The sequence below is a fragment of the Lissotriton vulgaris genome, chromosome 7, assembly GCF_964263255.1.
Source record: "Lissotriton vulgaris chromosome 7, aLisVul1.2, whole genome shotgun sequence".
Taxonomy (NCBI): Eukaryota; Metazoa; Chordata; class Amphibia; order Caudata; family Salamandridae; genus Lissotriton; species Lissotriton vulgaris.
In genome coordinates this window covers 1,220,602,981-1,220,626,566 of record NC_141695.1, presented here as the reverse complement: position 1 = coordinate 1,220,626,566, position 23,586 = coordinate 1,220,602,981, and positions in this window count along the sequence as shown.

The following is a 23,586-nucleotide window of genomic DNA, read 5'->3' as shown; positions in this document are numbered from 1 at the left end:
TCAATTTTTCTGCCTTCCCCTGCTCAAGCTTTGCTCAGCAGCAGGAGGGAAGAATTTGTGTCTCTGCTCAGCAGCAGCTATATTGTGCAGCCTGGGTCTAGAAGACTGGTACCAGGAGCACTGATGACCTAACGAAGGGTCTTTACAGTGCTTGGAATCGTACTTCCCACACCACGGTGTAGGGGTATGATTTGAACATGTTTTATACCAAACATGATAGGGTCGTTCCAGCCAGTTTTGAGATGATCCTCTATATTTCAGATGGTTGTCTCACTTACAACATTGGAGAATGGACTCTGAAGGCTGTAGGGCTGTCCGGCTCATGCAGGGGCACCCTCACACTTAGAACTGAGCACCCTGCCTTTAGGATTGGAAAGGCCTGCTTTAGGGGAGACTTATAGGATTTAAGTGCAGTAACCTTAGATATAGAGAAATCTATATCTTTCTTAATTGGTGCTTGCTCTACCTTACACAGACTGCAATGACAGACTTTAGTTACAGTTTGAGTGGTCCATCATGGGTGGCATATTGCATGCTTCAGCCCATGGGGGACCAATGGGCTACCTATGCCCTGGGTACCTTAGTATATATACTAGGGACTTATAAGGGTACCCATATATCCAATCTGGAATGTTCCGAGGCACTTACCATATCAATTTAGGGGAGAAAATAGAGAGACTGGGGTCCAGATTAGCAGTATTCCAGTCAGACTACTCAGAAACAGCATAGCACCAGCCAAAAAGTGGTTGTAACCATAAAAGCAGATCCTACATTCCTACATACAGGAAGGGAGGACATATACACTATAGAGGCGGGCCTGTTGGGGCTGTGTGGGCGAAGGACGAAGGCATCTGCTCCTTTGAACACCTAGCTCTTGATGGAAAAACTGTCAGTGTCCTACTAGATACTTGTATTGCATATGTTGCTTGTTGCACATGAGAATTGGAACCAATATCTCCTGTCACAACTGTCATTGCTATATTTGTTACTCTGACCATTTGGGGAAACGTGGTCTCTGTCTGTACATGTTGTTGTACTGAAATAGTAGCATTTTGACCAATTCGTTCTTAAAATCAATACATTTGGTTACAAAAATAAAAGGGAAATTCCAAACCTTCCTTTATTCCTCTGTACATGCTCACCCTCAACTTGGCGCACTTAACTTGGGTAGAGGGAAAATCTCTTGATAATGCCCCTTTCATATTTTCTATTAATGCTTTAGAGGAAATGGTGATAAACTGATGCAATTTCTTGTCTTTTCTGAAAAAAATATAGTAAGAGGCTTCTTTATCGTCTCCAGTAAAGAGCTGCACAATTTGAGAGTATGACGGGAAAGGCCTACTTTTTTGTTTTGGTGTTTATCGTAATTGGTATTTCCAATAAATCATTTGATTAGCTTCCTATGTGAACCTCCCAAGGAAATCTAAAATGCATGATTTGATACCCACTATTGTCTCCAACACTTCTAAAGGCAGGTTAATTCCTAAAAATCACCAGAATTGCTTTGTTTACCAAAAATTCTGAAAAAAATGCTACCCCAGTTCCCATAACTGGTTTCCCTTGTATGTTATTACTTAGGATATCAAGCCTGAAGACTTTTTCTGTGGGGTATTGTTTTCTCCAGCGTCACCTACAACATCCGCGTCCCAAAACTTAAATCCTGGTCCTCCTCTGGGAAACATTCCAATGCAAATAATTTCTCTTGCTGGTGCATCACACCCTGTGCAAATGTTAACTTTCCCAGGCATTTGGATTCTAATGTTTGTCTTTTAGAAGGAATTGGAAATGGTAAAACTTTTCATTGGAGGTGTTGTACATTTTGTTCTTGATCCTACATCGAAAATATCAATATCTCAGGTGAAGTATCCATCTAACGGGACCAAATACTGCTGATAGGAAACAATGCTATCTCTCTTACTACATTGCCCCCTTCTTAACACACATGAATTAAAAAAACACTCAGGTACTTAATAGAAAATATCTGAGGAGACTATTGGAAATGGACAACAAATATGCTACATGTGATTTATTTTCACCAAATCAATAAGCTTGCAAGAGAGCTTATTCATGTGTTAAGTAGCTCCCTGCCTCCACTTAGAAGCTTCCTTGTTGACGAAATGTAATAGGCATAGGGCAGAAGGAGATATGATTGAATGAGTGGGAGAAACGAGCCATATAGAGGGTAGGAGGCTTAATATTAAAATAAAGTCCCAGGATATCAAATGGCAGTAAAACTATTGTTAAATACACCAGAATGAGGATACATTCCACTGTAGCACAATTGGTTCAGTCTCAAAAGTATCACGCCCCAAACACAAGTTAGGTGCACAAAAACAATCACTGGTAGGGCAAATCCCATTCCTAGCTTATAAAATAAATGATAGTTTGGTTTGTGCCTTTCTAAATACAGTCTGCTAACATAATATTATTGCCAGTGTGGTGGAATCTCTGTGTGAATAAATTTACTAAGACCGGCTGATTTGTAGGCCTTTCTGAGTTGGTTCACCAGCAAAATCTGTTCGCCACCACAACACTTGAAAGTCCATTGGCCTTCACCTACAATTACCAGTAAGTTCCCCACCCCAAATACATGTGTAAATTCACGCTAGTCAAGGGCATGATTCAGTTTTTTTGTGGTATGACAGGAACATCACACCTCAGATTGAAAGGGGACAAAAGGAAACGTTCTCTTTGGAGAAAATATTGCCCATATTGGGCAAGAACAGTTGTAATACAATTTTCTGTGATTTTGAGGGCCTTAAATGGCCTTTAGATAACCCTGTTTCATTCAACCATACCACAAAACTTGTAGGCAAGTGTTCAGCTGCGGGGGGCAGTAAACAATAAAAAAGAAAGAAAAAAAGAGAAAGAAAACTTACGTGCTGGTTGCGTCACCAGCCACAGCCTCTCTGTCACAGAAAGCCCCCAGGTTTCCCTAAGCCAATCACAACACTGCAAAGGACTGGACTGAACAGGCTTCTTTCTCAAGCATAAGAAATGTACTGCTACAATAGTAATACTGGTTATAAAGTACAAGGCATATAAGACGAACAGTATTATAAAGTAGTACTAAAAAAGCATGATATGGTTTCTAAGCCATAAATTGCCTAAAATGTATAAAATACATACAGTGATAAAAAGATGACTAAAAGTACTCAACTGGTGCTTCTAAACTACGCCTACCCTGGTGTACCTAACCTAAGTCTAGTACAAGGGAAGAAGTAAGTGAGGAGTAGCTTAAGTTTAGTAGTTCTCTGCCAGGAATCTATTCCAAGAACCCTCTAAGGGTCTAATCAGCTCCGTACCTTGGTTTTCGAATGAAGGAGGTCTTGTATCTCTCTCTCAGGACTCGATTTCCCAGCAGCTCGCAAGGGTAGCCTGGAAACACTGGAGCTGGTTTTCTCGGCAGGAGAAAAGACAGCGTCTCTCATTGCGTCAGCTGGAGGGTCGGCTTCATTCGGCACTTGCAGCTGCAGGGCGCAGGGCAAGAAGTTAGTCGATCTGCTTCAAACCACTGTGTGTTTGTTTGGGCAAATGTAGGCATATTTATACCTTGAAGGTGCCGAGTTTGACGCATGATTGGACTTAATAACGTCACTCAAAGGCTAAATTCTTTGAAAACTCCAGGATTTCTTGGATAACTCAATATTCAAGCATGGGGAAGTCCCGAGCTGCTGAGTGCGGGTTTCTCCAAGAAATCGTTGTTCATTCTCAGAACTTAGTGGAAGTAGCCATGCCGTATTTGGGCTGCAAGGCTTAGGCCAAATATGGTAATGATTTCTTTGCCTATATAAGGATAGGATAATGTATACCTATATAAGGGCATGAATTGGGAAAATGTACACTAGGGACCCAGATTCGTTTACAACAACAGCAGATAAAAGACTAAAGAAAATGAGTTGTTAAATACGTTGGGTCTGATTATGATGCCGGTCGGAATTGCCTCCGACCGATATCTCTGTGATTTTGGAACCAACAGACCTCGGGTCAGCGGTCCAAAATGGCAATTACGATGCGACCCCACATGGTGCATTCGCAAACTCCCATTTCTCCATTGGAGCTTGTGTAGTGGTCAGAAACCGTCCGCAGCATAAGCTTCCACAGGGAAATTGGAATTACAGTAAATTCCTACACCGTGTGGCAGGCACCTTATGGTGCCTGCCACATGGTGCAAGGAATTACAGGGGGGCACCAAAGGTGCCACCCATCCCACAATCGGAGGCCGCAAAATGAGGTAAGCCCTGCTTTGGGCACACATATTTGCTTTCTAACATGCTTCCCATGTCGAAAAGACCGATATGGAAAGCCTGTTGGAAACTGACATATTAATTCTGACTGCAGAAACTCTGTCCATAAAGGATTTGTCGGTGGTTCCGACTGGCCGACAGGCTCCTTGAACCTGTCGGAAACCAGACGGATTGACCGTCCGGTTTGGACTTCGATCGCCATCATTAAAATATGGTGATTGGACTTCAAACCAAGGATTTCTGTCTGTAAACCTCTGACCGACATCTTAATCAGGTCTGTTGTGTTTTAATTATCCCTGTTTTCAAATTATAGCTGTTTGCTTTACTAATAGTCCAAATGTTGATTATGGAAGATTCGGTCTACACCACTTGTATACTAAGATTTACTTAATATGTACAGTTGTCCCCAGGGTATATGTAATTTCAAATTCCGCAGATTTAAAGGAGCACTTTATTGTTGTTTGTTTTGTTGCGCACAACACATCTTTGATGAATGCTGTAGAGATAGAGGGGTACCTTTTTGTCATGTCTTTTCTGAGTCTAGAGCTGACAATTTTTAAGATGTGTTTTATTAAGCCTTGTGCAAGGTGTAATGGTGATTACTTTTGTGGTGTGTGAGAGTTTTTTTATTTTGTGCTTGCTTGAATCTATGATAACGGAGTGTGGTGTTTCCTATTGAACATTGCATGGCAAATCTTTGAAATGTAGTTATGTTGAGGATTATTTGTGATTTATTTGGTTTAATATCCGGGGGCCCTTCATGTTTATTTGGGGTGTTTTTGCTAGTATTTTAACTTGGACGACTGAAGTACTCACTTTGACATAGATAGCACCAATATTGAAAATTTTGCATCTACTATTATTACAATTTGAAATCTTTTCCGTCCACACAGTGATATGGTATGCGCTAGAATGAGCATTAACAATTATGCCTGGTTTAACTTTTCTTCTATTTATTTTTTATTATTGTACAAAATATCTTTTTTTTAAATAAAATTTCATAAGGCGCACAGCTACCACGAGGGGTTTCCCGGCACATCACATGCGAAGATGGTGGACTTTTCAGGTCACTGGTCATAACGGGGAATTCACTTATTTCCTGCTATTGCACTTTTTTTGCTTTGTTTGGTTTTGTGTACATGCATGTCCATTTGGTGTGATTTTTCTGCGGCTCTCTCAGATTTTATTATGTTATCCACTTTGCCATTTGTCTTTTTTTTTTGCAGGATTTGGTTTTGATTTGAAGTGGTAATACATTGTTGGATATCAATTTGATAATATAGTGTACCTTGAAAAGTTGCGCTGCTTATGAAATACCATGATTATGGACAGTTTTTTGGACATTATTCGAACTGACTTATAATAAAAATATTGATAAGTATCTTGTAAGGCCTTTTCCATTCTTTGTTAAACGATTTTTTAAATCGAGTTTGGCTTTGGTACAAAATGTGGGGTAGTTATCTTCTTTTCTCTTTTGTCTCATTCTTTCTTTTTGTTTCTTTTTACTTTTCTATTTGGCATTCAATTGCACTCATTTATTTGGAATAAGGGATGCAGACGAGTTGCCTTACAGAAGGTTCAGCTCCCAGATGATAAGGGGGGTCTGGAAGGCCCTGTTTTTGAACATTACTATCTGGCAGCTCAGTTACAGTGGCCGTCACACTGGAGGACTCGTTGAAACCTGATTGAGTTTGGCCCTCCTGCGAAGGCTCGAACTGCACAAGACATTACTGAGCCACTACTACCATCCAGTAAACTCAAACCACATACTGATAAGCTTCTGACCATTGCCTACAATATCTATGTTTGGAGCCTCTGAATGACCCAGGCCTTGACAACTTACACACAGGAGAGCAGTGCTTAATTTGTAAAATATTAAGTGCAGGTGCTAAAATGTTTGTAGTAGGCCACACCCACTTCCCTTAGCTCCACCCACTTCCTCCACTGGCTCCACCCACTTACTATATTGGCTCTACAACCATCCTCAACTGGTACTGCTAAACGTCAGATGTAATACCCAATCTGAATTTCAGCCAGGGAGCTTTCCTCAAGTAAGGTTTTGATAGGAGGTTCTGCCCTCCCCCTAGAAAATTTTGAAAAAAAGGAAATCAAATAGTGTATTTAAAGCCCCATTTTGGAATAAAATGGCTAAAATGACTAATGCACGTAAGGGGACAAATGAAATATTCCAATACCAATGACCCTCGGCATTCTAGGGGACTTCATCTCCTAACCAGTAACACGCTAGAAGGCGCGTTGGCTGAGTGGTGGGGAAAAGTGGTGGGGGCTCCGTAGAGCTCTCAGCAATCCAGCTATGTGGGATTTACTGGTGGTAATAGGAAGGGTCCTTGGCCCCAACGGACTCTCAGCAGCCAAGGGGTCTTCATTCACCAACCAGTAGCTCACCCGGAGGCGCCTTTGAAAATTAACCTACCTAGCAGATCTCTTGGTCATATCAGGAGGTGTAAGCACTAGCGGCTGGCAGAGAATGAGGGTGGGGGTGGCTGGCTGGGAGAAAATAAAAAATTCCTCTTACCTCTTCTGCCGGCCGCGTCTCTCCTCTGCTTCTCCGGCAGGTCCCGGAACCAGGAAGCACCCAGGCTCTCTATAGCCAATCACAATGCTGCAATGCAGCGTTGTGATTGGTCAGAGTGCTGTGCATTGGTGCTCAGATGGGGACAGGGGGCCTGAGCATGTTCCCCACCAGGCAGTGTAATGTAGCCTGGTGCGGAACATGAAAAATGTGCATGACTATTTGGCCAGCCGGAAACGGACAGCCCTCAGTCATGCGCACTTGAAGTGTGTAAACCACTCCTCCCACGTGCCACCAGTCCCGCCCAAACTAAGACCTGAACCTGCCAAAAATAAAACGATAATAACTATGATATTATCATTTTATTTTTCCTGGTTAAAGAGCAGTGGAAAGACACTCCTGTGCCTTAACCCTGGGTGTAAGACGATCAAGAAATAAGAATTCTCAAATCCTGTCAAAATTGAAACTTGGAGCTTCCCAAGCCCTGAAACAATCCTTTTCTGATTCAACCTCTAGCACCTGGAACTCACAAACTCGCAAACATTTTATAGTTCGGAAAAGGTTTAAAGACCTACTTCTTTACAATGTATTTCTATGAGCCTGGTTCTTTAACAGTTCCATCATCAGTACAGATTCAGAACTGACTAGGATCATCCCATTCAAGTCATGAACAGACCATTTTCTACAGTGTTTGGAATCGAAACCTGTTTTGGGACACTTTATTTGCAGTTCAGGGCAACTGAAGTAGCTTTTCATCCTCTCTTCTCCCACTCCATCTTGATAGTTTCATGAATAGCGATCTTTACTATGCAAACCGCTTGAATACCTCATGGTGACATGACGCTGTTTGAAAGGATTAAAAAAATAAATAAAAAGGAGATTCTGTTTGCAACAAGGCACGCAACTATTTTGATTTTCAGACCCTATGCGCATTGCACATGGAAGAGCCTTCTGGAGGAAAGATGGAAAACACAACTTAAGCCAGTGTTGAAGAGGCCCATAGTGGCGGAGACTATATGGTACTTCCCTTGAATATAGCTCAGAATAGCTCAATTTGGGTGGATGATAGCAGGGTCGGACAGTGACCTATAGGGCAATGAGACAGTGCCAGACAGGTGAGGGCTGTTTTTTACTGTTGATTTCCCTGATAATAAAACCAGCATTTCTTGCAGCAAGCCTGTATCCTTGCAGTATGGCCTCGCAGCGCTAAACCAAACAACTGCTTCTATGCTGAGTATATGCATCTATCATTCCAAGCACTTGTAAGAGACAGCCTGGTCCCATCTTTCCCAAATTTGTCACTTTCACAGTTCTCTCCTGACGCTGACCTGGAGGGTCGGGTGCAGGGAGCGGGCGATAACACTCTTCTTACCATAGGACTTAGGTATTTTACAGTTGCCATTCATTCGCTTCAGTAGAGACGCATTTCAGTCATACTTTATTTTTTTGGCTTAAGCACCCTATTTCAGGCTTTCAGCAATAAACCGGAAGTGCCAGGAGTATTTTTTTTTGTAACCACTGGATAGTTTTATTTTTCTCCTTAATATGAATTGCTAACCAATTTGAACTTGAAACACTCCAAATAAATGTGTAGGATTTCTCTCACACAAAACACACACAAATTCAGATTCTTACATAGCTGCGACCTGACTCACAAAGGGGTTCAGAAACACACAATTTCAAAAATTCTTACACACCATGCATGGGACGTAAATTGACTAAATCACACTTTTCGAATGGAAACAATATCCGTTTCTCTTTCACATGCGCAGGGACAAAAGGGTAAACAATCTCACAGAGCATTCAAAAGAGCGATAGCTGGAGGTACGAGCACATATAAACACCAATACATGCAATCACAAACACCCCCAGAAACGCATGCACCTAGGAAAACCCACAGAATCATACACGAATAAGAACTCTCACATCAGTGCTTGCACCCTACATAACACACAAACACGTGTGACGCCGGAAGTCACAAACAAAATACACACAATCGCCCAGTCAGTCAAATGCAAATTCAAGCCAAAATGTAAACTGAAAACAAACACATAACCGACCATAGACACCGACACACAATGGATCCCACACGGAACAAAATGCAGAGAACAGCAGATATCTGAATAAGTAGACTTTGGCATCGCGTGCTTTTAAACTATGAAGGTGCAACACAGCACATCATAAATCCACAGAGATGAAAGAAAAGAACATTAAAATCCCCAAGACTCCTAAGAAGGAGTTGTGTGTATTTTTAATGCTAACGAGATCAACACGCGCGCATACAAGGCTCTGACAGTGGGCCCAGGCCACGAGCATCAGTATACAAAAGACAAGTGAAAATTAATCATTTCTGGCCTGCTTCTACTGGATTCAGTTTTGTGTCTGCATTGTGCGAGCTGGTAAAAATGGTAAGCAGCTACCTAAAATTCCGCAAATAACATTGCATTAACTTTGTCGTCTGGCTGAGACCTCAACTTTACAGGACCCATCATTCATCAGTGCCTTGCCCCCAGCTCACCCATCCGCCCTCCCTCATCCATAATAAGTAACCAATTCGAACAACATTTTCCTTGAATGGCATGTGTAAACTACTGACATCACTAACGTGATGCAGTAATCATGCCTGGAGCTGTGCCATCCTCTGAAGAAATGCGAGGCAGACAGACATGCATCCGAACAGAAGGAGGTGGAAGGAACAGGCCCATTCACAGGGGATATAAATTCAAAAGCCCCGGCCCTGTCAAGTAAGTGCCGGTGCTTAGCACCGGAAAGCACTTGCATAAATTAAGCACTGTCTGTGTTGGATCCCATCGACCATTCAGGGAACTCCATGGGAGGGAGGACGTGGAGATTTGCGAAAGAGAGGGGGTGGACACTCTGGGCACCCTGTTCTGAGATGGTGCCCTCCTGCCAATGGAACAACTCTGCGAAGATCGTGGCCTGCCTGTGAGTCATTTCATAGCACACAGAACACTGATGGCTGAACTACAATAGCTCTGGTATAGCACTGAGCCGGACACTCATCCAACATTACATGGTTTCCACTTGATGAGGGATGGTAGACATCTTATTACGTAGTTCAATCATGCGATAGCCTCTTCCCTGCAGGGGTTGATGCATTCCACTAGGTAACACTGGGAATGATATAATGGATGCAAACTCAGGCAGAAAGAGTGGGAGGGGCTGCTCATATATTCATGCAGACTTTCTTGTAACGCAAAATTCTAATACATTCAACACAGCATTTTACACAGAGCCTGCTTTACGCCTGCGCAAATACAGTGGGTATATGGGAGTGGGTTCACATACCCTATGTATGGATCGGATGCTGAGGATATGGTGCATATGTTTTGGAAATGCCCTGAGGTGCAGTTACTGTGGGAGGTGGTTGAACATGCCTTGCTGACAGTCATGGAAAAGGGGAACTACACACTATACAGGTGAGTCTGCTGGGGCTGTATGGGCGGAGGAAGAAGGGAGATGCCCGATTCAGTTTATTGACGTAGCCCTGATTATAACCAAGAGAACTTTAGCCATGAACTGGAAGGCTACTTGCCTTACGGGCTTGCTATATTGGTATGCAGCAATATTGAAGTGGAGCAGGGTCTAATGGGTGGCACCCCGCAGGGAGAAGGTCAGAAGGTTGCACAGGGTTCCCATGGCATTGAAATGGGATGTGCTCACACACGATCTGCAGGTCCTCTCCGAGGGGCCCAAGAGGGGCGTTGATTTCTCACTATGAACCAACACACATGTCCCATACTGTCCCTGAATCCTTCATCCACATTCCCTCCTTCGCACCCCTTCTCCTCGTATTTCTCTCTTCTCTTCTCCTCCCTCCCATTGTTATTACGGCCCTGACTCAGTGACCTCTCTTATAATGCAGCCTGGCCTGGCCTCTCTTGATGCTGGAGCGCTGCCTTCTCGTCTGCTCTCTGCAGGCAGAGTGACGCTATGGATGCTTCCCAGTCTGTGCTACGGATATCTGCTCTTATGAACACACAGCCCTTGATAGAAGAACTATCAGTGTCCTGCTAGTTACTTGTGTTGCATGTGTTGCTTGTTGCACATGAGAAAATAAACCAATATCTCCTGTCACAACTGTCATTGCTGTATATGCTACTCTGACCCATAGGGGAATGCGGTCTCTGGCTGAACGCATTGTCACACTGAAACAGCAGCATTTTGTATGATTCGCTCCTGAAATCAATACATTTAACTCCAAACCTTTCTGTATTCCTTAGTACATGCTCACCCGCGACTTAGCACACTTAACGTGAGTACAGGGTAAATCTCCTGATAATGCCCCTTTCACATTTTCCATAAATGCCTTAGAAGAAATGGTTATAAACAATTTATTGTCTTTTCTAAAACAAAATATGGTAAGTGGCAGTTTCATCGTCTCCAGAGTATGATGGGAAATGCCTTGTTTTCTGATTTGGCTTTGATCATATTTGGTATTTCCAAACAAACGTTTGATTGGCTTCTGTTCAATGTGAACTTCCTGAGGAAAATCTAAAATGCATGATTTGATAACTACTATTGTCTCCGATAGTTCTAAAGGCAGGCTAATTCCTAAAAATCACCAAAAATGGTTTGTATACCAAAGATTCTGTAGGAATTGCTCCCCAGTTCCCATAACTGGTTTCCATTTTATGATATTACTTAGGATATTAGGTCTGAAGACTTTTTCTGTGGGGCATTGTTTTCTCCAGTGACAGTTACAACATCCGTGTCTCAAAACTGAAATGCTGGTCCTCCTCTGGGAAACATTCCAGTGCAAATAATTTATCTTGCTGGTGCATCACACCCTGTGCAAGTATTTACTTTACCGGGCTTTTGTATTCCATTGATTCTCATTTAAAATAGCTTGGAAATGGTAAAACATTTGTATTGGCGGTGTAGCACTGTCTGTTCTTTAATCCACATTTAAAAGACCAATAGTTCAGGTGATTGCCACCTAAGTAGTCCAAAGTCAGCTTAAATGAAACAATGCAATCTGTCTTTTCAAAGTGCACCCTTCATAACACACATGAACTAAAAAATGCTTAAGTACTAAATCAAAAATATCTGAAAAGATTATTAGAAATGGACAAAAAATGTACTAGATGTGATTTATTTTCACCAAATCAATACCCTTGCAAGAGAACTCATTTACATCTTAAGTAGATCCCTGCCTCCTCTTGGAAGCTTACTTATTGACTAAATGTAACATGTAAAATTATTGTTAAATGCACTAGAATGAGGGTACTTTCCACTATAACACAATTAGTTAATTCTCAAAAGTATCATGCACAAAAGCAATCACTTGTAGGGCAAATCCCATCCCTACCCAATAAAACAAATGATGGTTGATTTGTGCTTTTCTAAATGGAGTCTGCTAACATATGAATAATGCCAGTGTGGTAGAATGTCTGTGCGAATACATTTACAAAGACACAATGATTTGTAGTCCATTCTGAGTTGGTTCTCCAGCAAAACCTGTTCAACACCCCTACGTTTGAGAGTGTACTGGTCTTCACCAATAATTGCCACTAAGATACCCACCCCAAAAACATGTGTAAATTCATGCCATTCATGCTAATTTTATGTGGTATGAAAGGAGCACCACACCTCAGATTGAAATGGAACAAAAGGAAACTTTCTTTGGGGAAAATGTTGCCCATATTGAAAAAGAACAGTTGTAATAGCATGTTCTTTCATATTTCCACTGGCTGATTGTACACACATACATTGCCACATGTGCAGATACCGTTATCAAGTGAGTACTCTTGAAAATCTCCAAGAGCTACAGACTTGTAGGTTTACTACTGGAATCTTCTCTGAATGAAAAGAAAACCAGTCATTTGCCGAATATTTTGGAATATCCATACAGAAGCAAGTCTACAACATTACCCAGAGAGCATTTGTGGACCTAAGACGACAGCATAATATATTGTGTCTCTCCCTCAGGTATTCATTATTAGATAAATGGGCGATAATAGTGAAATTATGCCACCAATGTATACCACAGGTATAGTAATACTCTACTCTAAGATGTGCAAGGCAATGGCAGTGCTTCTTGCAGCATGAGGGCCTTATTATGAGTTTGGCGGTGTTGCAGCGTGCAGCCTTTCCAGCGCTCTGCTGCAACACCGCCAAACCCGTAGTCAAACCTCCTGCTGAATTCTAACTGGAATACTGGTCGGGCTGCTGTACTTTGGCGGTGCCACTCTATGTGAGCCTTAGAAAGGCAGCGTGATGGTACCACGCCAGTATTTTCCTGCAAGGCATGGAATGCACAAGGTTTGTGCAGTCCATTCTGTGCAAGAACTTGGTGCTGCACAAATACAGGGTGGCACAACATGTGTCTCCCTGCATGCAGTCCCAGCTCTGGAGGTAATAGGGGGTCCTATAAGGACCCTCTGAGTTGCCTAACACCTTCCCTTCCATGTTGGGCTCAAAGCCATGGAAATGACAAATGGAGGCAATTCGTAACAAGCTTGGTGGTGCCGCAGTGGACCTGCCAGCATATTACTGCCTCAGAACACTGTGCCACATCTGCTGGATCACAGGTCCCCGGTGGCCAGAGTGATCGTGAAGTAGTGTGGCTCACTGGTTAGAGGCGGCAGACCCGAGAGCAGAGGACGGCCCGGGACCAGGGTTCGATTCCCGGCGCGGCAGGTTTCTGGACCAGGGTCAGCGGACTCGATAATTCTCTCGCCTCGGTGCCCACTCTGATCAGCGATCACACTCGGCAACTCTGGGCATTAGCTTGCCTCATCTTCACTAACGGCCCCACCAGACTGCCGGGGATGCCTGGTCTCACCCTGGAGATACCCATTAAGGGACCATCTCTCAGGGAAGCCGGGAAGGGTTTCGCAGCGGTCTAAGCGCCTTGGGACCCTACGGGTAAGTAGTGCGCTATATAAATGCCAATACATTTACACATTTACATCCTGTAGCAGTCTGACCACAAAAAGTCAGAATATGTCATGTGGACAGCCACTATGGTGGTCCTCGAACCACAAACATGACTATGGAAGTCCAAAGGACTCCCTTAGTTGTAATAAGGCCCTACGTCTACTATAAGCCTGAGATGGGTGATCAGAGAGTCATAATAAAGGGACTGAATACATCTTATGCTCAAAATGTAAATAGTAGTGATTCAGTTGTTCCTACAACCTTGATTTTGAATCAGCCTTCTTGAAGCATTATTCAAGGGCATACCAAAAGCTTCCTCACTTTGAAAACCGGAACACAGTCCTTTATCCATCTTAATGTGCCTGGGATCCCATCCGCAGTCAATGCACATCCACTGACTAGGGAAGTTTTAGATACTTTCCATCGTCTGCTATGCTAAACCAGGAGCCATCTAAAATAGAGTGTACTGGTCCAGTGCTCAGACTGTGACCACACAAGGAGTCCTACTGTGATACATGTGCCATACTCTCACTGCAGATATAGGCACTAAACATGCACATAATGTAACTGAAAAGTTCTGGAGATGAAATAACGGATAGCTTCATTCAAAAGGTTTTAATACACCACTCTGACCTTGACAGAGAGAAAATGTGCTGGCACTATAAATGATTAAAAAAATCTATAAGCTGCTATCACTATTTTATGTGTTTCACCCTGGGTAAAGACAGGAGTCCGTTACCTGCTTTGAGGGCACACTTTGTGTACCCTTCCAGGCCGCAAATTATGTTCAGGACCTTGCATTTCTAAAAGAATAGATCCAGAGCTCTACCCACACACAAGGATAGCATAATGGTAAGACCAAGTAGTCAGCCAAGAGAACAGTTTTGTATGCATTTGTGCATTCAGTGTAGGGATACAGGCTCTCTGACTACTCAGGTGACAACTGCAGTTGGAGCACACCCTAAGCCAGTGAGAGTTAATACTGATGTGTATTCTGTTATTAAAGCATTGTTGCTCAGACCTCGTAGTTATTTTATTAATCATTCTATGAATTATAATGACTCCCTGAAAGGATTTACTGGCCCTATGAATTGTGCCAGTTACCCCCTAACTTTTAGCACCTACGTTTGGTGTGTCTGGTACCTTGCGCACCATAATCATATGAGAATGTGTTTTTCCCTTTGACAAAATATAGCATCTCATTTAGTGGTCAGGCAACGTGCATGGCCTTCTGGCATATGGAGCAAGCAGTTGGTCGTAAAGGTCCTGGCAACAGTCAGGCGGAAATACTGACTTTGGTAAAGAGTCACAACTTCAAAATATAAAAAGTTTACCTATTGGCTTTACCAAGGGATAAGCATAATAATATATATTAAGCAGATCAATCCTATTTCTTCAAAATCACCAATATTTTCAATCAAATGTATAGTTCAGTAATTCACACAATGAAATGTTTAATAATATTGAGAATTTAATTTTTTTTTTAATAACGGATTTGTAAAAAAAATATCAACATGTCTGTGTATTTCTTTTAACACAGTCCTTATTATTCCAATTTGTGGTGAAACGGGTTAAAGAAAGACTCAGAGTCATGTTGTTTAAAAGATAAAACCAACATGTCTCTGAGTTCTAGTGTTAACATTTTTCTAAACGCAATCATAAAACAACCAGAAGAGGGTCTTGCATTTTAGTTGAAAAGCATAGAACTCAGGTTAAGAATGTTGTAGAAAAATATATAAATTTTTCCTGGGTTCATGTATTCAATGACTCAGGAGAATTATTGATTTAATGTAATTTAATGTTGCTTGGGAGCTGCTGTGCTCTCTACCGCCTCCCTCCAGATGAAGAAAAATGTTTGGTGGTGTCTGTGCCTCTTCTAAGGGCATGACATGCATCACAATATATAATGTTAAAATCCCAGAGGACATTGTGGGGCAATTCTTGCTATGAGCAGTGAATAATAAATGAGCCACTCATTTATTATTCAGTTCAAAGACACACTCAAATGCTTATTTTTAATGGGACAATGGGGAAGTTCTAGGGCCCCCAGTTGTCCCGCTAGCTCGCCTTCTGGCACCTTTAGAGAATACTGGCAGTTGCCCGTAATTATTTTTCTTTATTTTTGATGATACAGTGGAGGGTAGTATGCGGAAATCCTCCTGATCATTTACAGGCCCCAGAACCCAATCCCCTGGTGCCATATTTTCTTTAAGGGGAGGTGGACGCGGGGACCCTATTCCACTTTTCTCAAGCCAATAGTGGTCCCATGAATCCCATACCAAGGACCACAGGTGGGTGCACTGATAAACATTTAGGCATCCCAAAAAAGAATGTTGGGAGTTGCAGGGGAACCCCAGGGTACCCTCAGAACCGCGGCTGGCTGCATGCACCCTTCCAGGAACAACCTCTCTTTCCCTGCTGGCAAGAGCATAGCATAGAAAAATGTGCACTCACACCCATCAGGAGCATTTGTAAAACTCCTGACAGATGGGATTGCACCTTTTTCCCTGCTTGTGCTTTTGCAGGCAGGAAAACTGTCTCCGGTTATGGGATCACCGGGACGCATAAATGGAGCAGGCCACATGCCTTCTTTCCCTTTAAATATATGCATCAGTCCCAGGAGATGGGGTTCCCGCTGCCTTTGCACTCTTAGTCAGGGTGACCTCTTGTCCTCTCCCATTTTGTAAATATAGCATACCATGGGGAAAATTTGGTGGGTTGTGGGGATGCCTTTAGGGGGTCAAAACTCGCTTGGGTGGAAGACCCAATGCACACCCCTCCTAAAATAAAAATATCTGTTTTAACCTCCGCCCTGGCCCACCCCGGGGTTTACTTTATAAAGGCAGTGGTACCTGCCATTTAGTTTATTTTTTGTTTGTGTTGCGATCCTGCGGAAGGACAATGGAATTTCAGCAAAAGCCATATTTTTATTTAATATGGCTCCAGGGTAGTCCCTCTTCGATGATCCCACTTGGAAAAATAGAGTAAAATGTAATTAATTGTATGCTACCAAAATGACATAAATCCAAATGATAGAATAGGAGATATGCAGTTTTAAAGACTTAGGTAAAAATAGTGTTTAAAAACACAAAGCTTCAACTGTGGTTATCTGTCCATCAAAAATGGGACAAAGTCACAAGTTGAGGCCAACCACGATGGAGAAGGAGCTAGCTACAGAGATCAAGTCAGTCGATCTGAGAAATGTACCCTAAATCCTGGCTGGGGGGCATTGCACCGAGCAGCGGTGGTCCTGAGGAGCAGTGCAAAGCACTTGTCAAGGATGCCTTCCAATTTGAAGGTTTCTGATGTGCTGTGAGGGCTGTGACGCAGGCTTGCACCGCAAATGCGTCGTACAGCAGTAGTCCTGATGAGCACATGTACCAACCATTTTTTAAATACAAACTGTCGATGGTAACCATGTGCAATTTTTAAAAAAAGCACAAAAATGCATTTTTCAAAGTGCTATAAAGCGCACACATTCCCCTGGTGCATGTGTGCGCTTTACAAGTGTACATTTGTTTGTGGGGTGCTCTGGGGGGGCCTTAGGCCCATAGGCACCTTTGGTTTTGCATTACATAATTTGCGATTACCAATTAGTTAATCACAAATTTGATAATACAAAACCAGTGGCACATATGGGCCTTTGGGACCATAAGAAAGAATGGAGTAGTATTACCTAACAGCGATTACCTAATTGTGATTGGGAAAATTTAGGAATGGCTATTAGGTCATCTCTATTTTCTTACATATCATATTGCATTCCTCAAATAGCATTGACCTAAAAATCGCTACCTAAAGAATGCAGAATAGATTTTTTATATATGTGGCCCAAATTTCTAACACAAGGCAACTGGGTGAATACTCATCGCTGTGCTCTCTTTTATCCATCCATCTAGGCACCAAGTCACTTACATAGTTATCAATTCATCCTCAAATTCTTTGCTCCATTCACCTATCCTTAAACTCATTTTTGCATTCACCTAGTTAACTGTCTGGGCAGCCAAACATGGGAAATCACTGATCAATAAATATGTACTTTAATTTTTCATAAACAGATAGACCTGTGGGCATTGCCACGACTTGTTTTATATGTTTTTCTGTCCCTGGTATGAGCTTGTGATCTTAATCCATTACAAAGAAATATATAGCAATCTTTCAGGTCAAATAGCCTTTAGAAGACGTACATTATCTCCTCATTTATTCACATAGTTCAGCATATGGATGTTTATCATCGTCTGTACAAGGCAGCAATAACATGAACAACTAAAATATTATCCCTTCTAAATTTTTATTCTCCGTTTTTGAAACATTAATTATCCCTAGTTGTCATATTGTCAAACATGATAGGTTTTGTACTTTGCATAATGTTTGAGGGATTGCAGACACCTCTATTTTTGTTCCTTTGTGTATTTCTCATATTGGTTGTTTGTTGATGGATGGTCTAGAAAGTAAGGATTACAGACAGGCCAATGTGGGAGTGAAAATAGTATGTAAAGGCAATGGACATTGTGCAATGGTGGAGGTCTGGAGCTATATTCCCTCATTTTCCATGTGTTCTTTATTGTCCAGATGTGTTATTACACCATACTCGTTGGGGCCTTATCTGCTTTAGGCCATTGATGAATTTTCTTTTCTATTTACATTCTCACTACTGCTGTGTTGGAGATCAGGTGACCAGTTTCAGAGATATATATAGGTGTGAAAGGGATTGTGACACATGATAGCGATAGGTGAGAGACACATATTTTTAGTTGCCTCAGAGCCGTTGATCATTGCATGACATAGAGCAATCTCAAATTGAATGCTTCCAAAATTTAAATATTCAAATGTGGCAATATGAAAAAACTATGACCCACTCTGCGTGTGGCCTGATGATCTGGGTCTGCCTTCTAAAGTATCTTAGGAAGTAAGAAACCTTGGAATTACCACGGACTCAGTGAATGCTCAAGTGGACAAATTAGCAAGATCAAGCTTCAATACTATGCATCTTACCGCACCTGGGATTTCCACACAAGGTCCAGGCTACTATCTCTCTTGTACTGCCTACACTTCATTACACCATGGATCATCTTTTTCAACTATGATAAGACTACAACAGTTTCAGAACTCTGCTGCTAGACTACGCCTATATTTAAAGCCACAAGCCCACATCTCTCCTGTCTTGAGGGCCCTGCATATGTACCTGTTGCCAGGAGATCCATCTTCAAGCTGCTTTTCATGACCCGCTGAGCAATATATGTAAAAGGACCGCTTTTCATAAGGAATACAATCACCAAATACACTCAACAAAGGAACCTCCACTCAAGATTGGCACCTCACCTTAAAACCCTGCCACACAAGAATGAAAATATAGGGGGCACATCTTTTGTGTTAAAGAAGCCAAACAATGGATTTGTTTTACCCTCAAACATAAGATATATGTATAACAATCTTGTCTACAGAAGACTACCCAAGAGTTTTCTCTTTTCCTACATAATCACTATTCTCAAACACTAATCTATAGCATATACCTGTGTATAAAAACATTAATAAATCAGTTATACGTATGTATCTATCAATGTGTATTTCTTTGTGCAAATATGTATATTAAAAATGGTTATTAAAATATATAGATATTCTTTAGGTCTGCTTAACAAATGTATAATTTTTTGAAGGCTAAACATATATTTATATATGTTTAAGACCATTGCATAGTTTTCACATACGTTCTTTGATTAGATGCTTATGGGTTCCTGTTTTATTTATCTATCAGAGTATGTAAATATTATCATAACTATTCTTTATATTGAGGAAAAGATAACATTAAACTATGATAAAAAGTAGTTATAAAAAGACAAGTACATTTGCTTCAAGTAAAGCAGCACTTGAAAATCATGAGAGTTCATACAATACAAATTTATATCTCAATGTATTATCTTCCTTATACATGTATACGCTTTCTATCCAGTTATGTTTCTATATAGTTATTACTGTTTCTCGGTTATGAATTTCCCTTGACAAAATTAATTAAATTCAGCAGGCGGGAGAGCAGCAACATAGTGGTGTCTCAGTGTACAGATGTTTTGGCTAGCATTAAATACAGTTCTTGAAGTACAATAAACTGATTACACATTCTTATAGAGAATGTAAATCCGGGCTTAGTCATGAACTATAAATTCAACCATCTGATTAGGTGGTACAGGTGGCACTTGGCTTGTGGAGACTTAATGTGGGTCAGAGTGTATGCGTCCAGATGTCTTGCATGGGATCACGTGATCATTGCATGTGGTGTGTGTGCTGTGTTCTCATTGGCTGAGTGTTCCTAACTACATGTGGCATCTGACATTGTGGTATTTAGGGAATGCACACCTTTTGTCAAACATGTTTTTCTGGGGCCACTCTCCTCTTTGTGGTGTAGCTGCCTATCTGTGAGAATAATCTGGGTTTTAGCTGGACGTGCATTTGTCTTCAGGCTAAATGTGACTCCATCTGAGACCTATCAATCGGTAGGCTTGGATTTGGGTCACAAGGCCTGTCTGACCACATATCTCTGACTCAGGGATGATGGGGAGGTTATCTTGGTGATTTCAACAGCAATGATAGGAGTTTGTTGTTATGTGTACTTAGAACATGGCTGTCAATGATATTGCATGTATTAAAATTCTCATTATTATGCTTACGTTTTCATGGAGTACATTGACATTGTATTTACTTTTATTGACATTGTTACATGTACCTATATTATGGTGTATGTTGCTACCGCATTCACTGATATTAACACCCCCCAGTTGCATTTACAACTACATCGTTTCTCTCATATGTCATGACAGTCACATTATTCGAGGCTGGGTGTGTTTCTGTTGTGTCTGCTATAACTTCTATATCTCTTTTCATCCTACCTAATTTGTGGACTTTGTTTTCACAGCTGGAAATCACCACTTGTAGGAAACATCACAATAGTAGTTCAAAAATAAGGACCGTAAGCAGTGACATGCACACTTTCTTCACCCACCAGGGGAGCCAGGAAAAAAAATATGAAACCAGTCCTGCTCAGGGACACCTCAGCTTGCAGTGCTTGGATGGTAAAAGCAAATGTTTTATTTTCAAGATCATTTCCAGGAATAAACATGCAACAGGAAGCACCAATCTTCTCACAAACCCAACCTCCATCACAATAATTAAGTATAACACATACAGATGCATGAGGTGGATGGCTCTTAGATATTCCTAGATAGAAGTGTTTGGTAATCATCTTCAGTAGTTCCCACCTGGTTTTCTGTAACCAGTGGTCATTTTACTTTATTTGTATGATGAAGAAAGGTATGGACTCTTCTGCATTCACCTGAGTGTCAGAAAAAAGTCTACATTCTCACAGAATCTCCATGTATTAAGCAGCCAAAATAGTCAGCACTTCTTCTTCTCGGAGCCTGATGTAACAAAGTTGTTTTCTTCTCTATGTGATGTTGGAACATCTCAGACAGACCTTCTCCAGGGATGACCAGGGTTGGGGTGTTCATGGTCATGAGGCACAGAGGCCCTGCCCTCCGGTGATGGGCTGTGCATAGCCACATTCTCTGCATTTCCAGTTGTAATCCATCAATGTGGAGGTGCCCCATTGAAGATCTGTGAAGTGCAATATTGCTTCACAATTTTCACTGGAACCAGCCGGTATTGTTCCTTTGCCTCTGAAACACAAAGAATGTAAAATTCTGTACAATTAGTGGTGGCCCTTTCCCTTCCAATCATGTGTACCTATTTAGCTTGGTATACCAGGTTTTCTGGCTAGGGGTTTGCCAGCTCCATAGAACTCATTTCTCCTAGTGTCATCAAGGTAAATTGCCCAGCACTGGAATTCTATATCAGGGGACTGTTTGTCGTTAAGAGAGACTGTCCTAAAAATGGTAAGGACCACCCAGGAATCACAGATGGAGGTGGAAACTGAATTGTTTGTGCTTTGGTGTGATGGTTTTGCTACCTTTAAGCACATTTTTACAACAATGTATTGGGGCCAATCATTGTCCTCTCCTATAGTGCCCCTTGTGCGCATCAAGTCTGGCTTGGTTTGAATGTCTCTAGGTTTGGTAAAAAGGTACAGTGCTCTATGGGGCTCTATTCTATTGAGTTGTATCTTGGGACTAATCCTAGATAGGTACATGTGAATAAGATATTTTGATTTTGTGGGGGCTATCTCTTAGGATAAGTAGGGTCTCTCTGTGCCTATGGCATGGGGCATCAACAAACATATGTGACATAATCGGCTTGTGGTTTGGGTGCCTACGGTGGTCAGGTGCTTATACCTTGTGTGTGTAGGAGTGTGGTGGGTAGTGCATGTGGGATGCTAGCATTCAGGTCAGTGTAAGTTTAAGTGAGGTGGAAGAGGTCCATATGCAAGCGCTGCAAGAATGTACAGGTAGGCTCCATGAAACTAAGAAGATTTCTGGCTTTGGAGGGGCGTGAAAGCACCCAGGCTAGACATAGAGAGTACAGAAATGCATAAATACATAACTTTGGAAACATTTGTAGGTCTGAGGCTCGTCTCCAGGGTCTTGGCTTAGTGCAGTACATACATGATTCTGTTGGTAAAAAGTGTCCATGAAGGCAACTTGCCATCTGTGTCCTTGAGCAATTAGGGCTCATTGAAGTACTGTTGAGAGCTTTGGCTGAAGGGGAGGTAGGCTGCTTTAATGATGGTGCACATGCAGCTTGAATGCAGTACTGTTGGGTAAGAGCTGAGCATCATCGGTTAGCTTGGAAAAGACAGATATCTTATTCAGTTTTGGGGAAATTCCTGTGCTTCCATTTTAGGGGTATATTCTGTAGCTTTACTATGTGCAAAATGTTTAGGTGAGGTACTTGAAGGAGGCGGCAGTACTTTAGGGAATGGTGGAGTTAGGTCGCTGGAGGGTTATTTTGTGGGTTCTTGGTTCCCCCGCTATGGCAGGGGAGAGTACTGTACATTGATGGCTGCTTCCTATTAAACATATGTGTGTGGGTATGTGTGTCATTTGATCTGTGCATGGGGTATCCTCTTAACATGCATGTACATTATGCAATGTGAAGGGAAGAGGATGGGGAATTATTTCAGGAGCTTTGAGGATAAGGACAATGTTTTCTTTGGTACATGTATGTCCCTCTGGTCTCTGCACGTGGAGTGTGATGAGGTTCTCCCCAATTGAATTGGGTGTTTAGTTTATGATCTTTTACTGGAAGGTTTGGGTGTTCTGGGCTACATTTGGGCTTTTGGGCTTCTTTGTGCATGTTCTATTTTACCTTTTCTTATGATTTTGGGTGATGCTGCTTTTAAAGTGGGAAACATCCATTACAACGCAGTCATTACAACAACCTACCTTTACAACACAACTGTTACAATGCAACTGCCTTTACAATGCATGTCATTACAATGCATGCCATTACAACGCATGTCACTACAATGCATTCCATTACAACGCATACCATTACAAAGCATGCCATTACAGCGCATTATTTTATTCATTCATTTATTTATTTTATTTATTGAGCTTGTAGAGCGTGACAGCTACCCAGAAGGGTTTCCCGGCGCTAACGGAAACAGGAGCCATATGACACAGAAGACAGAGAGTTACTGATTAAATAGTCTGGTTTTGATGGCTTTACGGAAACGACCGTAACAGTTTGCAGAACGGATGTCATTAGGAAGGGAGTTCCTGAGTCTGGGACCTAAGAAGAATTAGGACCTGCCGCCCATTCTTGACAATCTGTATTTAGGCACGCAAAAGAGGACTTGAGAGGATGAGCGAAGCTGCGTGTGGGGAATACATTTTTTCAAGAGTTTGCAGATATCCGGGAACCTTCCTGGTTTTAAGGTAAGTGCTGGAGATTTTTTTAGTTTAGGGGGGTATGGGTTATGGAGTACATGTGAATAGTAATTTTTACCCCTAAATTATC